The sequence below is a fragment of the Typopeltis vanoorti genome, chromosome 14 (assembly GCF_054136105.1).
Source record: "Typopeltis vanoorti isolate ZY-2024b chromosome 14, IOZ_Tvanoo_1.0, whole genome shotgun sequence".
NCBI classification, from domain to species: Eukaryota; Metazoa; Arthropoda; class Arachnida; order Uropygi; family Thelyphonidae; genus Typopeltis; species Typopeltis vanoorti.
In genome coordinates, this window is record NC_143562.1 from 91,897,114 (window position 1) to 91,911,233 (window position 14,120).

General features: G+C 33.6%; 1 long non-coding RNA gene across 1 annotated transcript; it reads left to right on the forward strand.

Annotated features, from left to right (window-relative positions):
* Window positions 1-6,398: 6,398 nt before the first annotated feature.
* LOC150099758 (uncharacterized) lies at window positions 6,399-9,544 on the forward strand. The gene is made up of 3 exons (XR_016549372.1): window positions 6,399-6,529; window positions 8,650-8,743; window positions 9,426-9,544. It is a non-coding gene; the product is annotated as an uncharacterized LOC150099758 (long non-coding RNA).
* The last annotated feature ends 4,576 nt before the right edge of the window (window positions 9,545-14,120 follow it).

Below are 14,120 nucleotides of genomic sequence, written 5' to 3' on the forward strand. Positions count from 1 at the left end.
ATATGAACAACAGCTATGCTTGAAGCACAGCTATCATGTGAGAAGAACAAAGGGTTTATGCTTCGTGGTCAGATTATATTATCATTGGAAAATGCTAGAGTAAGACATGGATAATTCGAATTTTGATAGGAAATCACTTGGGAAATTATTATTTTCCGGATTGAACCAAAGAAAGGCTGAGATAACTAGTATTACTTACTTATTTATGCAAAAATTCCAACCTCCATCGATATACGTGGGTGGTCTGAAAGGTTCTCGGTCTCGACCATAGATGGCGACACTATCATCACGATTTTTTTTTCTAAGTTGGTATATCTGTCATAAGCATCCTTGTGCAATTGCAAGTCAATCTATCAAGTAGTTTGCTTTATACAGCTGTCTAAAGCAAACATATTGTCTGTATTCCTTGAAATGGATAAAATTGAGTACCGTGCGGTTTTAAAATTCTTTGTAAAAGAAGGTACTTTTAACGCCAAAATAAATTCATTCAAAGTTTATAAACGTTTATGGGCACTTTTCTCCTTCGTTTTCGACAATTAAGAAATGGACTGCCGAGTTTAAACGTGGCCGTGCCAGAATTGAAGATGATCCACGTGAAGGGCCAAATAGTGTAACAACACCAGAAATCACTGATCATATGCACGATATGATATTGGATGACCGACGAGTCAAAGTGCGTGAAATTGCTGAGACTATAGACATTTCAAAAGAACGTGTAGGATATATTTTGCATGAAGAATTGCAAATGGAAAAACTATGCGCAAGCAGATCAAAAACGCACGCGCATGAAAATTTCTGAACAGTGCTTGGAGCGTTTTAACAAGAATAAAACTGATTTTGTGCGTCGCTTTAATACTACGGATGAGACTTGGATTCCCCATTACAAACCAGAATGCAAACAGCAGTCAAAACAGTGGACAGAAGCCGGTTGTTCAGCGCCAAAGAATTCAAAGTCGGTTCCATCAGCAAGAAAGGTCATGGCATCGGTGTTTTGGCATGCAGGCATTTTGTTTATTAATTATCTTAAAAAGGGTAAAACAGAAAACGGGACATTCTGTAGATCGTCAACACTATTTCCCATTGTAAATATGGGCGAAAACAAAGTCAAAATATTTATAGAAAATTATAAATATATATTAAAGAATTTGTCAATATCGGTGTCCTAAACACGTCAGTTCATCACACTTCACCCAGGCAGTCATATGTAACTCAGAAAACAAAAAGAGCAACTCAGAACGTATGACAATATTGAACTGGATTTGTTGACACAATAACCAATCACAGCTACTAGGTTATGGGTGGTATTGTTTCAGCGCACACCATGCTTCACCTTCCGGGTGATTTAAAACCATTTGATCTCTAAGAATTTAACGGCTGCACCATTTGCACATCTGTTCAACGGGCTCAAATGTGTCAGTATTTGTGACCGCACATCCCGGCTATTAACGCGAATGTCATGCAATGCTTACGCGTCGAAAATTGTCCTTTTCATGAATCATTAGTATATTGCGTTTAATTTTAGGAATCACGCGATGCCAGGGAACAATTCGGGGCGTCTTTAAGGAATAAATGTAAAAATATAATATCGGTGATATAGCTATTCCGTGGGTGCGCACTGCACACCTGGAATACATGCCCCTGATAGCCATATAGAAAAACAGTTTTACCAGAGAAGATAATCTATATGTCATGAAGAGGGTAATAGGAAATCGAAAGAGTGAAAGAGAAATTGTAGATAATGCTGAACTGATTGACAGACCGCATAGAAACAGGCAATAAATAATTATTTATTTCCTGTTTTCGGGCCTCCCCCTGAAGAAATTGCCTGCCTTCGTTTTCATGAATTATAATTCATGAAAACGAAGAAGAAGCAAAACTCATCGACAAAATGTGAAATAAACGGTGAAACACAGTGAATATATTAAAATAAGTAACACCTCTCTCTCTCTCTCACAAAAAAAATCCTCGGGATAGGGTCCTTCAGTGCGAAATGTGGCAATCACGGAAGACAGAATTGTAATACGATTTTGCGCAAGTCGATAAATGTGCAAGGTAACAAAAAAGCGATTCATTATTAAATGAAAGTAATTGAGGAATAATAAAAACACTGGATGGGTGACTCGGAAAGAATTTCTATTCTGTCAGTTTATGGAGTTAACCTTATTCATAATATTACATTTCTCTTTTATCCTGCTTGCATTTTATATGTATAAATGACCTCTACGTATAAGAAATAAGTTTGGCAATCTGAATGTTGGTATCAGTGTTTTGTTCTCTCAACTAGAAAGGGTTGTGATACTCTCTTTGTTCTTGAATAGAAACAGATGCGTTTCAACAAAACAAATTGAATGCAAATTTGTGTTTGGTTATTACAACAGTAAATATCAAGACAATCATTGAGGGTAACGTTTTTAAAATAAGTTATCAATTTAAAGCAGTGGCGACACTTGGAGGAGGAGCAATCCTATTAAAAGTTACCTTGCTGTGTAAATTATAGATCCGATATCGAAGTATATTCATATCTTTCCACAGACAAATGAGGGAGAGATATGCCAATGGGATGGTTGGTACTCGTGGTGAAAATCTGTACAGAGAGAAGAGAGAGTTAGAATCTTCATATATGGGGTTAATTAATATGCATTCATGGATGCTATTACAGAAAATAGTTCCCAAAATAATCTTTCATCTCTATGGAGGACGCCCACTAATTGATTCTCAGGAATAGGTTTGAGCAAACTCAAACCTATTCCTCAGGACCACGCTGTTTGATACAACTAATTATAAAATATGCGTCAACACTGACGACACATCACTTAAACGTTGACCATAATAAACTTCGCACTGTACACTTCATCTTCCTTAACTTCCGTTACAATTTTATTCATTCCGTCACGTTTCGTGTTAAGCGTATTGTACAAGCGGAATGTAGGAGACGAAAATATCTTAATACTCGTATTTATTCCAACACACACACACACAAAGTTGTACTCTTTATTTATATTCCAGAATAGGATCTGATGGACTAATGTTGTTTGAATATAGTAATGGTACTGTTAGCTTTCTGGCAGCGCCTATTGACTTCTTCGTCGAGTATATGCTACAGCATGACGATTCCAGAGATTTCTGCTTGATGAAAAGATTGAGTTCAAGATATACGAAGGCGGTAAGAGCTTAAATGTGGAGACAGTCGTTTCATAACATATCAAATGATTTAGTTTGGGGAATTAATTCTAATAAACAACTCTTTTGGAAAATTATTTTGTTTCGCGTATGGGAACTCCGTTTTTGATAATTGTAAGTATACTTTAAGAGTTAAATATGCTTGCATTAATAGATGAAATTTATAGTACAGTTCCTCTGAATATAAAAAAAAAACATTCAATTCAATCATATACAACCAACGAATACATATCTACAAGGTCTGCTACAAACTTATTTAACAATGGAATTACTGGTCCGTTGTCAGCTGTGTTAATCTCCTAGACAAAGTAATATTGAATGCTACATTCCACTTGGATTAATTCCATTTATATATCTGGAACTATTGCAGGTATGCAAGGCATAATAATTTTAATTTCTTTTATGTTGAATGAGTGTATGTCTCGAACTTTGTGTATACTGGGCGACGAGACCGCAGATAGCTTCCTTGTCCAACTGAACTAACATTAAAGGATCCCCCCCACACACACACACCAGGGATCTTCAGTCATTAGGGCCACTTAACCTAAGAACATCGCCTGCATTCGCAGCAGATAATTACGTTTTGTACTTGAGTGCTTCTCCTGTCTGAAACTACCACAAACAGCCCTTTGTAGCCTACGCATTTAAAAGTACTTCATGGGCAAACATGAAGTAAAATGTGTTTGTTCTATATATAAATTAACAGTTCGAAAGATTTTAGGATTCGTTATTCACGTTCGATATGTTAACATTTCCCAAAATAGAATTTTGCATTGTTATTCATTCTAAGTGGATTTTTTTGTTAGTAACCTCTTACGAATATCAGAATATTCTCTATTATTCTCCATTTCACTTTATTAATCTATAGTTATACGAAAATTTCCCTCGCATATGAATCCTGTATTTTCCGCCGATTCCCCTCATACAAACCCATGCGAATCTACCTTTCTCCTTTTGATGAGTCTACTTCCATACAATTAAATTTAAGCTATAGAAATGGCTTCCATAGTGGGTCAAAAATTTCTACGTACGTTCCATTTGAAAGGGTGAATTGTTGGTGACGTCAGAGGCATTATATAGTCGACCACACCATTTCTCTTCGTACTCCACCTAAAGTGTGCAGTTGATTTTTTTTACTTCAACAGGTAGGCTATTTACCCACCTTTTCAATATCTCCACAGCTACAGCTTTTCTTATCGCTCCACATTTTATCATCTCGATTCTCATCAGCATCTATTCCTTTTCAAACAAATTTCCTTTCGGTAGAGTATCACTTGGTGCCGTGAACCATACTGCAATGATGGACTTCACTCGCTTTGCATGTTCGTTTATTAAAGGAAAATCGAAATGGAAATAAAAGCGTCATGTATGCAAAGCAAGTAAGAATGACCTGGTCATGATGCAGCAGGATTAGAATAAACTATTATAATAAAATATACGAATGGGTTTGCTTTGCTCCAAAGCAAATAAACATTGACTCCTATCTTCTGATGATATTTCACTAAGAAAAATGTCGAACTATTCTATCCTGACAAATCAATTGCAATAAAAAATATGTATACATATGAATAAATTATAAAATATCAATGTAAAACTACATGGTGAAAGAGTTATCTGTGACGCTGTCTTGTAGTAGTTATATAAATAAACAAATATATAATAAAGAAATACATAAAAAAATAAAATAAACATACAGAAACTTTGTTAGCCCTCTCATATATTAATTATCTCACTTTAATAATAAGGAGTGTGGTGAATCTGAATAAATACTTTAAAGAGTTTTAAGATTTATTTAATATTTAAATTATTTTATTTCGCATATAATTTGCTATAATATTATATAATAGTTCTTATTCAGTAATGGATGTTATCTTATTTTTTTAATGTGGCCATTTACTTTTTATATGCATAGAAAATTTTTATATTTCTGAGCAGTGGCCGATAGATGAGTGAATTGTGGTATTTGTTTCATGAAGGGAAACACGTCAATTTCACAATACACTCTTGTATTTACTTTTTTGTCTGCGTGAAATGTGTGTGTGTATGGGGGGGGGTAGATTCATCATTTCGTATTTACATTAAACATTAAATACGAATAATATTTAATGTTTTAACCGAATATAGGTGAATCTTAGCTGCTGTAGATGGCCAAAATTCTAAATGAGACACAAAGTGTCAAGTAAACAACTTACCATCAGTTTTAATTAGAAAACCTTTTTTCCCAGTCTGGGTGGTGAACCTCCAGGATGTTTAAAAGATGTCTGTAAGAAAGGAGGCACGTGCACTCCGGCTGCAAACGAAAGTCAACCTTTCACATGTGCTTGTACTCCTGGATACTTCGGTCTTTCCTGAAAATAAAGTATATGCACGTAAGTTTATTTTGATGGTCTTAAACATTGCCACATCTTCTCATTAGCCTTTAAATAATAATTGCCTTAAGACTTCCATTACAAAACCGTCTGCACTATTTCTTAATTACATGAGAAGTGTTTCAAGAGATTGTAGTCTTGTCACAGCGGAGTTATGTTCTTTGGTTCGCCCACGGAAACGTACTGCAAATTAGATTACGAATGAAGAGAAAGAGAAAAAAAGCAGTTAGTATGAGTTTCGACTAATTGGAGAAATTAGTACACTGTTCTTTATGCTTTACTTTTTCTTATTCCCTCCGCTGCGTGTTACCTATCTTTTAATTAACGAGCCACATTTGGTATTTAAGCCGACAAAATTAGTTAAATGTTTAGTGCTGGCAAAACTGGCAAATTGTTTAGCTTAAAAATGAAATAAAAGATAACTCACCAACTACAGAGTGAGTGTGATATGGTATACTCGCAATGAAAATTTCATCAGGCAAACGCACGCACGCGAGCACACACGCGCACTTCGAAATAATGAAAACCATCTGACTGCACTGAAAGCAAACATTATTTGGATATCAGAACAAAGTAAATATCTTTCTTATTTAGCAACCTAATTCAAAGTTCAAAACAGAGCTCTGTTAGCCTATGGACTGCGATATTAGCTTTGTTTGCCTAATAGTATCATTATTATGGCCTGTCAAGAATTGATAAATTAGTTGATGAAACAAAGAAAAACTAACGAAAAAGCGAATAATTTGCTTCATTAATACCACTAAATGCTACATTTAGTAAGTTCCCCTTCAAATTTACGAAGCCTCAAATTATTCTCTTGCTTTTATTTTTCAGGAACTCTGATGAAACACGGTTACGAATCCGAGCTAAAGGAAATATTTCTTTTTCCGGCCTCTGCATCGAAGTTGTATGCAGGAAAACTCACAGTCACTGTTACAACAGCAAGAGAAGTGGACTTCATAATGTCATACAACGTCATGGTATGTTTAATTTAGGTTGGGGAAACGTATACTAAAATTATGTTTATAATATAATAGCAATTCGAAACCTTAAACTTGATAGCTATGAACAATTAGACGCATCGTTTTAAATTCATTGTGAATGTTTTAGATCGGAACTCCTAATAGTTGATCGATGAGTGGAATTGCCAAAATGGTTTCAGAAGGCGAGAATACTGTTTCTAAAGAAATTGGATGTGATGGGTGATCTTCAAGATATAAAAACTTCGCTTTGTGTTTCTTAAATTTATCTGAGCACTTGTTTTGAACTAAGTTTTCATTTTTTCCTAAAATCATTATAAAGATACTTACAGTAGTTTCTAATGTTCATATAATGGACCTGAAATCAAAATTTGTATTAATCAAAATGTGTTTACTGTTTTCAAACAAAAAATATTCTAAAGGTAATAACACAAACGTGGATGTAGGCGATTTGTTTTGGAACGAAAAATAACTGTCATGTAACACCTGATAAAAGGAAGAAAAGACCATTATTGTGCCTTGCGTAACGTATTATTTTCTTAATCGCTTTCTTATTCCTGTTTTAACACAATTCCCTGGTGTTCTCCATAGAAGAAAAATTTCTCAAATTAGGTAGGGTCTTAAAGAAATAGAATTGTATAGCCGTTAAAGTGTAAGCAATCCAAATTGCAAAGGTATTTATCTTTGAGAGGTTGAACAATTCAACATATCAATTGATATAACTAAACGTTAAACCATTAAAATGAACTATGAATAATTTTGGATACAAGACAATTATGAAATCACGGTATAAGCATTTTTCGGTTGTTAGTCTGAATATGTTTTTAATTTTCATATATTTTATCACTATTTTAACCCCCTATTTTTTTGAAAAAAAACGTTGTAATGCATTTATTCAAATGACAGTTCTAAAAGATTTATAGTTCATTATTCATAGTTTAAAGGTCAGTTATATATCTATACTTTTTATCAATATATTTCTGATGCTGTTCCATAAAAACTTAATCTTGAGGATTCTATAAAGGTACATCAAAAATTATTCCTTTTATATTACTTTTCTTTTTAAAATAGATCGCAATGTTTTAATTTAGTTGGAGTAAAAAAATGCAATGATGTCATACAAGGGATACTCCTTATGAAAATAGGCAAAATAGCCTGACGTATCAATACGATGTAATACTTTTCAAAATAATGATATAAAACACTAGTAAATTAAAACGCATGCGCGCGCGCGCACACACATTTATAAACAGGCCACCATTAATTTCCGTGATGTATAACATATTTAAAACTGTTTAAGTAATCTAATAGAATATTTATTGGAATATGAATAATTTTTTTTTTTTAAATACGCTTCAAAGATTTTTAAGGTCTGTTTAGTATATTTTATATCCATTTGATTATACTACAATATAAATTTGAATTGTGAAAGGGAATTATCTAATCAAACGGGAAGTGATCGTTGGTCGTTGACACTGGAGGTATTCCATCAAAATTGGATGACCAAAATGCTTTGGCACACTTAATGATAAAGCACTTAGCGAAGTAGCATCACCTCTACAAGATGCATTTACTCAAATAATAAATGAATAAAATAACAGTAGGCTGGATTAGGGACCATGCACAGTTTGCTGTTGTTTATGACGATTGAGAAAAGGATTCCTAGTTTTGAACAACATCGCAATTATTAGAAGAAAATAAATCGATAGATATTCCTCAAGAAAGATCAGAGAAGCATTGGCAACTCCAAAACAAAGACAATGGTACGATCCATCAAATAGATTTTTTACTTCTAAATGAAACTTAGTAAAGTACAAAATTCAACAGTAATAAACGCGATAATTGTGTCCTCTCAGACTCCAAATATTGTATGGATCCTGTGTCCTTTAACAAAGAGCATGTGAGTTCAAATTTATAAACAGCTACAGCTATTTAATTGTTAAGGGAAACTTAACATTATCTTAATATTAATGGAAACCGCATCATACTCCTCACTAATGTTGCCAACAACAAAGATTTATGTATAGTATTTTTTTAAATATTAAGAGTTAGTATCATATCTGTTTATATATAATAGTCAATTTATTTTATGTTTTTTCTGAACTTTTTCGTATGTTAAGCGGAATAAACTTAGCACAGGCTATCGGAGTTTTGCTAAACGCAGATGACAAGAAAAGCGTCATATCCGGATCAACGGAGGCGACAAAGATGAGAGTAAGTAACTATTGGAAGATTTGGAAATTAATTAGTTATTTTGCTGATAAGTTATTTTGGCGACTCAGTAGTCATGTTTCTTCAAACATGGTTTAAAGAAAGATAAATGTAGACTATCTGTGTAACCCTTTAATTTATGCAAGGTGCAGTCACTGTATCTCGAACGATTTCATGAGCAAAAAAATAAAAATAAAATAAAAATAAAAATAAAAAATAAAATAAAGGCATGGAAAGAAACAATTACTGTAAGAATCACTTAGAGAAGAATATATCGGCATATGCGATTTGACTGTTTTTAAGACTGGATGGAAAACAAAATTCAGTATTCGGAGTGGCTAACTTATTTCTAGTTGAAAAGGTCTTATAAAGATTCTTGGCCCCAACTGGATGCAAATGCGATCTTTCGAACCAAAAGACAAATGTCGCAAGGTGTTTGTGTAAGGCATTTCCGTACCAGGTTCAGCATTGTTATCAACTTACTTACAAAGAATCTTGTAAATAGGAACTGTAATGTGTAAGTTAAGTATTTAAGTATACATATACATAAAGATAAGTATACATGTTTTTTTACAATAACATGAATTCACTGAAAAGAGAGGAAGAAAACTGGTAAAGCAGATAATATATAATTTCCAAATAAAACTTCCATGAGTTGATCGAAATCAATATTTATTTTTAACAGGTGAGGGAAACTCTCATCGACTTGCTGAAGGAATTGGAAATACCCAGTTTGGATTCAGCCAATCAAATAGTAGGTACACTGAGTATTCTTCTACAGGGTCCGCCAGCAAGCTACTCGACTAGTACAAAGGTAATTTTTCTTTGAATATCTCCTTACACTTTTAATAATTACTTAAATACAAAACTGGTTCGAACAATATGTTTATTTTACCTTAAGTCAACCGGATTAAGGGTAATAGTAATGATAAATTATTCCAGTGAAACCCCGATTATCTAGACTTTCACACCAAGAGTTTTCATAAACAAATTTCCGGATAAATGAAAGGATAACTTAATAGGCGATGAAATACTTAAAGGATATTGTGAATGAATTCAGAATTTTAACAGTGTGCTTGCATGAAAATTAATTTTATTCAAGGCATTTAGTATTCGTTAAATAGAATTCAACTTATATTTGCTATTACAATGAAAATCCGGAAACTACTTCTGTGACACCAGTCATAAAAATAATTCTGAAACATAAATTCATTTTTTTTTAATATTCATTCATTGCAATCTCATCGTACACGCTCGCAGTGTTTAATTTTGTTGTCATTTGATTTTTAACATGCAAGGAATCGTATAATGCCCAGGGAATAGTTTAGAAATATTTTCACTGTTGGTATTTCGCTTGTGTATTGATTTGTTTTAAACATGTATAATAGAAATAAAAATACGATGGACAGGATCGCTAAACTCTGGCAGTATTCTTAAAACGAAACTGAATTAACTTTGAATTTTTTTCTCTAACGTTTTTCTGTTTAATAGCTCTTTCCTTATTTCCTCTGTTAATTTATTCAGTTTCTTATACAATAAAATTGTATAAGATAACCTTTTAAGTATTTTATACAACAAAATTGCTATGATGACTTCTAATCACAAATTATTGTTAATGCAAGTTCTCAAAAGTTGAAGAAATGCATCAAAGATGTCTTGAAAAATAGAAACAAAGTAGTGCTCTAATAATTAAAATTATTTACTTAAATAAAAGAGCAAATAGGCTTCACTTCGGCGATGTGACATTATTTAAATGAAGGGGATATTAAATCCCAGATTATTTCAAAGCCGAATAAGAAACTCGCACATCGGAATCAAAGTGTTTCATGCCGAATATAGTAAACTAAAAAAGTATCGGCGGATACTAGCATAAGCTAAAGCACGCAGTACAAACTAGGGCAACTCGTGGCAATGGTGGATAAAGCTGTGATCACTATTCTTAGTATTTCCCATAATGTACAACACATCTCCTAGGAGATGTATGATGTTATACATTATGGAAATAATATGGGATTTAACATCCCCTTCATTTAAATAATGTTACATCGGCGAAGTAAAGCCTATTGGCTCTTTTATTTAAATATTTTATGGGTGCACCTTTTTTCACAACTCGTATAGCAAAGTATATAAGTTCTTTTCGCTATACCCTCAGTATTAATCTGGTCTGCCTACTCACTGATGAGACCCCAATGAGGGTTGAAACCGGTGAGGGGTTGGCTTTGAGAGGGTCCGCTTGGGGGTAGGTTTTTGCCTGTCTCTGAGTGGGGCCATCGCTGAGATTATGGCTCTGCTTGGTGGTGAGCCTGCCACTGGGTAGAGCCAATGCTGAGAAGTTCTTCTCAGTGACGGGGTGAGCCTGTCACTGAGTGCAACAACGCTGAGATGGGCGATCTTTCGGGATCGCCTAATTTTTAGAGCCCGCTTCACCTATAAAAAAAGGATTGAAACCAGTCTGGGTAGTGACCTTCCACCATAATGTATAACATCATACATCTCTTAGGAGATGTGTTTTACATTATGTGAAATAATAAGAATAGTGATCAGATCTTTATCCACCTTTGCCACGAGTTGCCCTAGTTTGTACTACGTGCTTTAGCTTACGCTAATATCCGCCGATACTTTTGTAGTTTACTATATTCGGCATGAAACTCTTTGATTCCGATGTGCGAGTTTCTTATTCGGCTTTGAAATAATCTGGGATTTAATATCCCCTTCATTTAAATAATTAAAATTCTGTTTGTAATTCCTACAGCAAATAGTATTTGATATTTTAAAAACCGGGGTCGATGTTTTAATTACAGAAATGGCAGAAAACAAGGTTTCATTCCAAGAGTTACATACAACAACGAGGCTGGTAAGATTTGATTTTACTTTGCTTTTCGTATCTAGTTTGAAGTGCTAAAGTTAATTTTTAGATTTGAAGGCAGATGGTCCAAGATTTTTTGTCCTTTTATAACTTTGTCCAAGGGAACATTCGCACGGTCGGACATTTCGTCCAATCTCAATTTTTCCCATCGATGTCAAATGACTATTATTGTCACCTGTGTCACAACTGACTAACCAATGTGTCAACTAACCTAACCTAATGTGTGAGGGTTTACCATGCATATTGTCTTTCGCCCTTCTCTTTTGTGTCAAATGACTATTATTAATGATCAAAAGTTACTTATAACTCCTTGGACTATGACGAATTGGACAAATAGGATTAGATGAAATGTCCTACTGGAAGAGAAACATAATACACGAAATCTAGGGATTGGACGAGATTTGCATTGGACGAAATGCCCTGAAACTAATTTTTATGCTTACAAGTATAAAAATCCAAGTTTGTTATGCACAACAGAAATTTTATGCCTCAATATTTTATCAGTTAAAAAATCATTAGGATGGTGAATGTATTTTTAGTAGGAAAACATTTATACGAATCGGCGAATAGTATATTTATTCATTCACCAGAAACTAATTACTTGCATTATTATGGCAATTTATAAAGCTAGTTGAACACCATATAAAAACGTTTAAATGTCGTCTACGTAAAATGAAGAAATTCGGTAAAAATGACTCCAAGGAGTAATAAAGAAGTAAATGCAATAAGACTAATTATTTTCCTCCCGTTTTTTCCTTCATGCGAGGTTGTGTTTCATGACGATTGTAATCTGAAACAGCTCGAGACTTGATGATCTCCCACAATTACACCCAAAGGTGAAATAAAGAAACAAATATTAACCAAGAAAGTACCAAAAGGTAACATACAATTGCTAATATAAAATGCTTACTTTTACTCTTAAAGAGTTTAGCTTTAGCGTTTGTAAATAATGAATACTTACTAACTTTTGCAAGATAGTTTATTAAAATAATACTTAAAAGGTTATCTTAATTATTGAAAGTTATAGCAAACCTGTAATAAAAAGGTGACATATGTTTCATGATTCTCAGTAAAGGAAACAAATTTGTCTTTTCTGTAACAAAAAAAAGGCCAAACTCTGCGTAAGATAAAATAAACTAGAAGAAATCTTGCATCTCCAAGGCATTTAAATACTGCCAATTCTTTGGAATCATGCAGTTTGACTGTAAACTTATACATCTAGTGCATGTTTGTCAGTCATGAAGTGCATGCATTACAATGGTGTATTATCCATTTTATCTGTTACATTTTCCATAATATTAGTGTCCTCTGCGACGGTATCTATCGTATGATCCATTTATACCACCAGAGAACAATTCTCTACTGGTCCACAAATAGTTATAACCAACTATATTCCTATTATAAGCAGGAAAGGGATGAAGAACTGTAAGTATAATCCATCCGTTTATATTAACGTATTACACTGTCTGGTCATAATCAAGATTGTAGATATTTAGGATATTTCAGGTAAAACCTCAAGTAACCAATTTCACTTTGACAGGAAAATCTGAATTTTTGTTGTAATTATTCCAGAAACGTTTTACGTCTCCAAATAAACGACTTTTGTTAAAGCAGGGTATTTCAAGTTTCCTTATAATCGAATATCTGGAGTGAGAACAGAGATGTTAGAAGTTTTGCCTCTTCATGGCGAAATAGATACTTGGAGTGCTGATTAATTAGGAAACGATGCTATCACATTTCCTGAAGTATCGCTCAGAATAATTAAACGAAGACGGCAACACTCTATAAGTGAGTAAAGAGAAAGCTTTCAGATAACTCCAGCGCCATCTGTACTACTTTAAGATATAAGAGGGAATACAGGAAGTGTAAGGTGCGCTCTTCTTAATATCTTTTACAGTTTTGATGCATATCACAAATAGAAATCGTCTCTTTAACAAAGAAATGCTTCTCGAACCTCAAAGTATGGAATTCCGACTGCACACTTCCTTATACTAGAAAACAAATCCATAGACACAAATGTATACGTTTCGCACTTTTCCATTGCTGTCGGTTGGTCTTGCAGTTGCATTTCCACAGTTTAGGTGACAGAAAGACATTTGAACGGGAATCACAGAAACGGAACAATGAAATCAAGATTATCCATGAGATGGTCGCTTCTCAGTTGGAGAATTACTAAGAATTAAACCATGAATAAAACATAAGTTCTTTATTTATATATAATTTAATTTTATATTGATATTAATCAAAATAATTTATTAAATAATTTATACAAGAGTCGCTAGGAATTGTATTTTAACAAGAATGGATTATCAATGAAACAAGCAATGATGTATGGAGCTGCATCCTGTGGATATGCCAATTAAAATGCAACATTCGGTTGACTCTTCCACGGGATAGAATTTTCAGATATTTCAATTTTTTTAGGATTCTTTTTAATTGGTACCGAATGATACCCTGAATAGAAATTCGTTTATTACATTTTTAAATAAAGCATAAATTTCTAGTCTAAAGCGA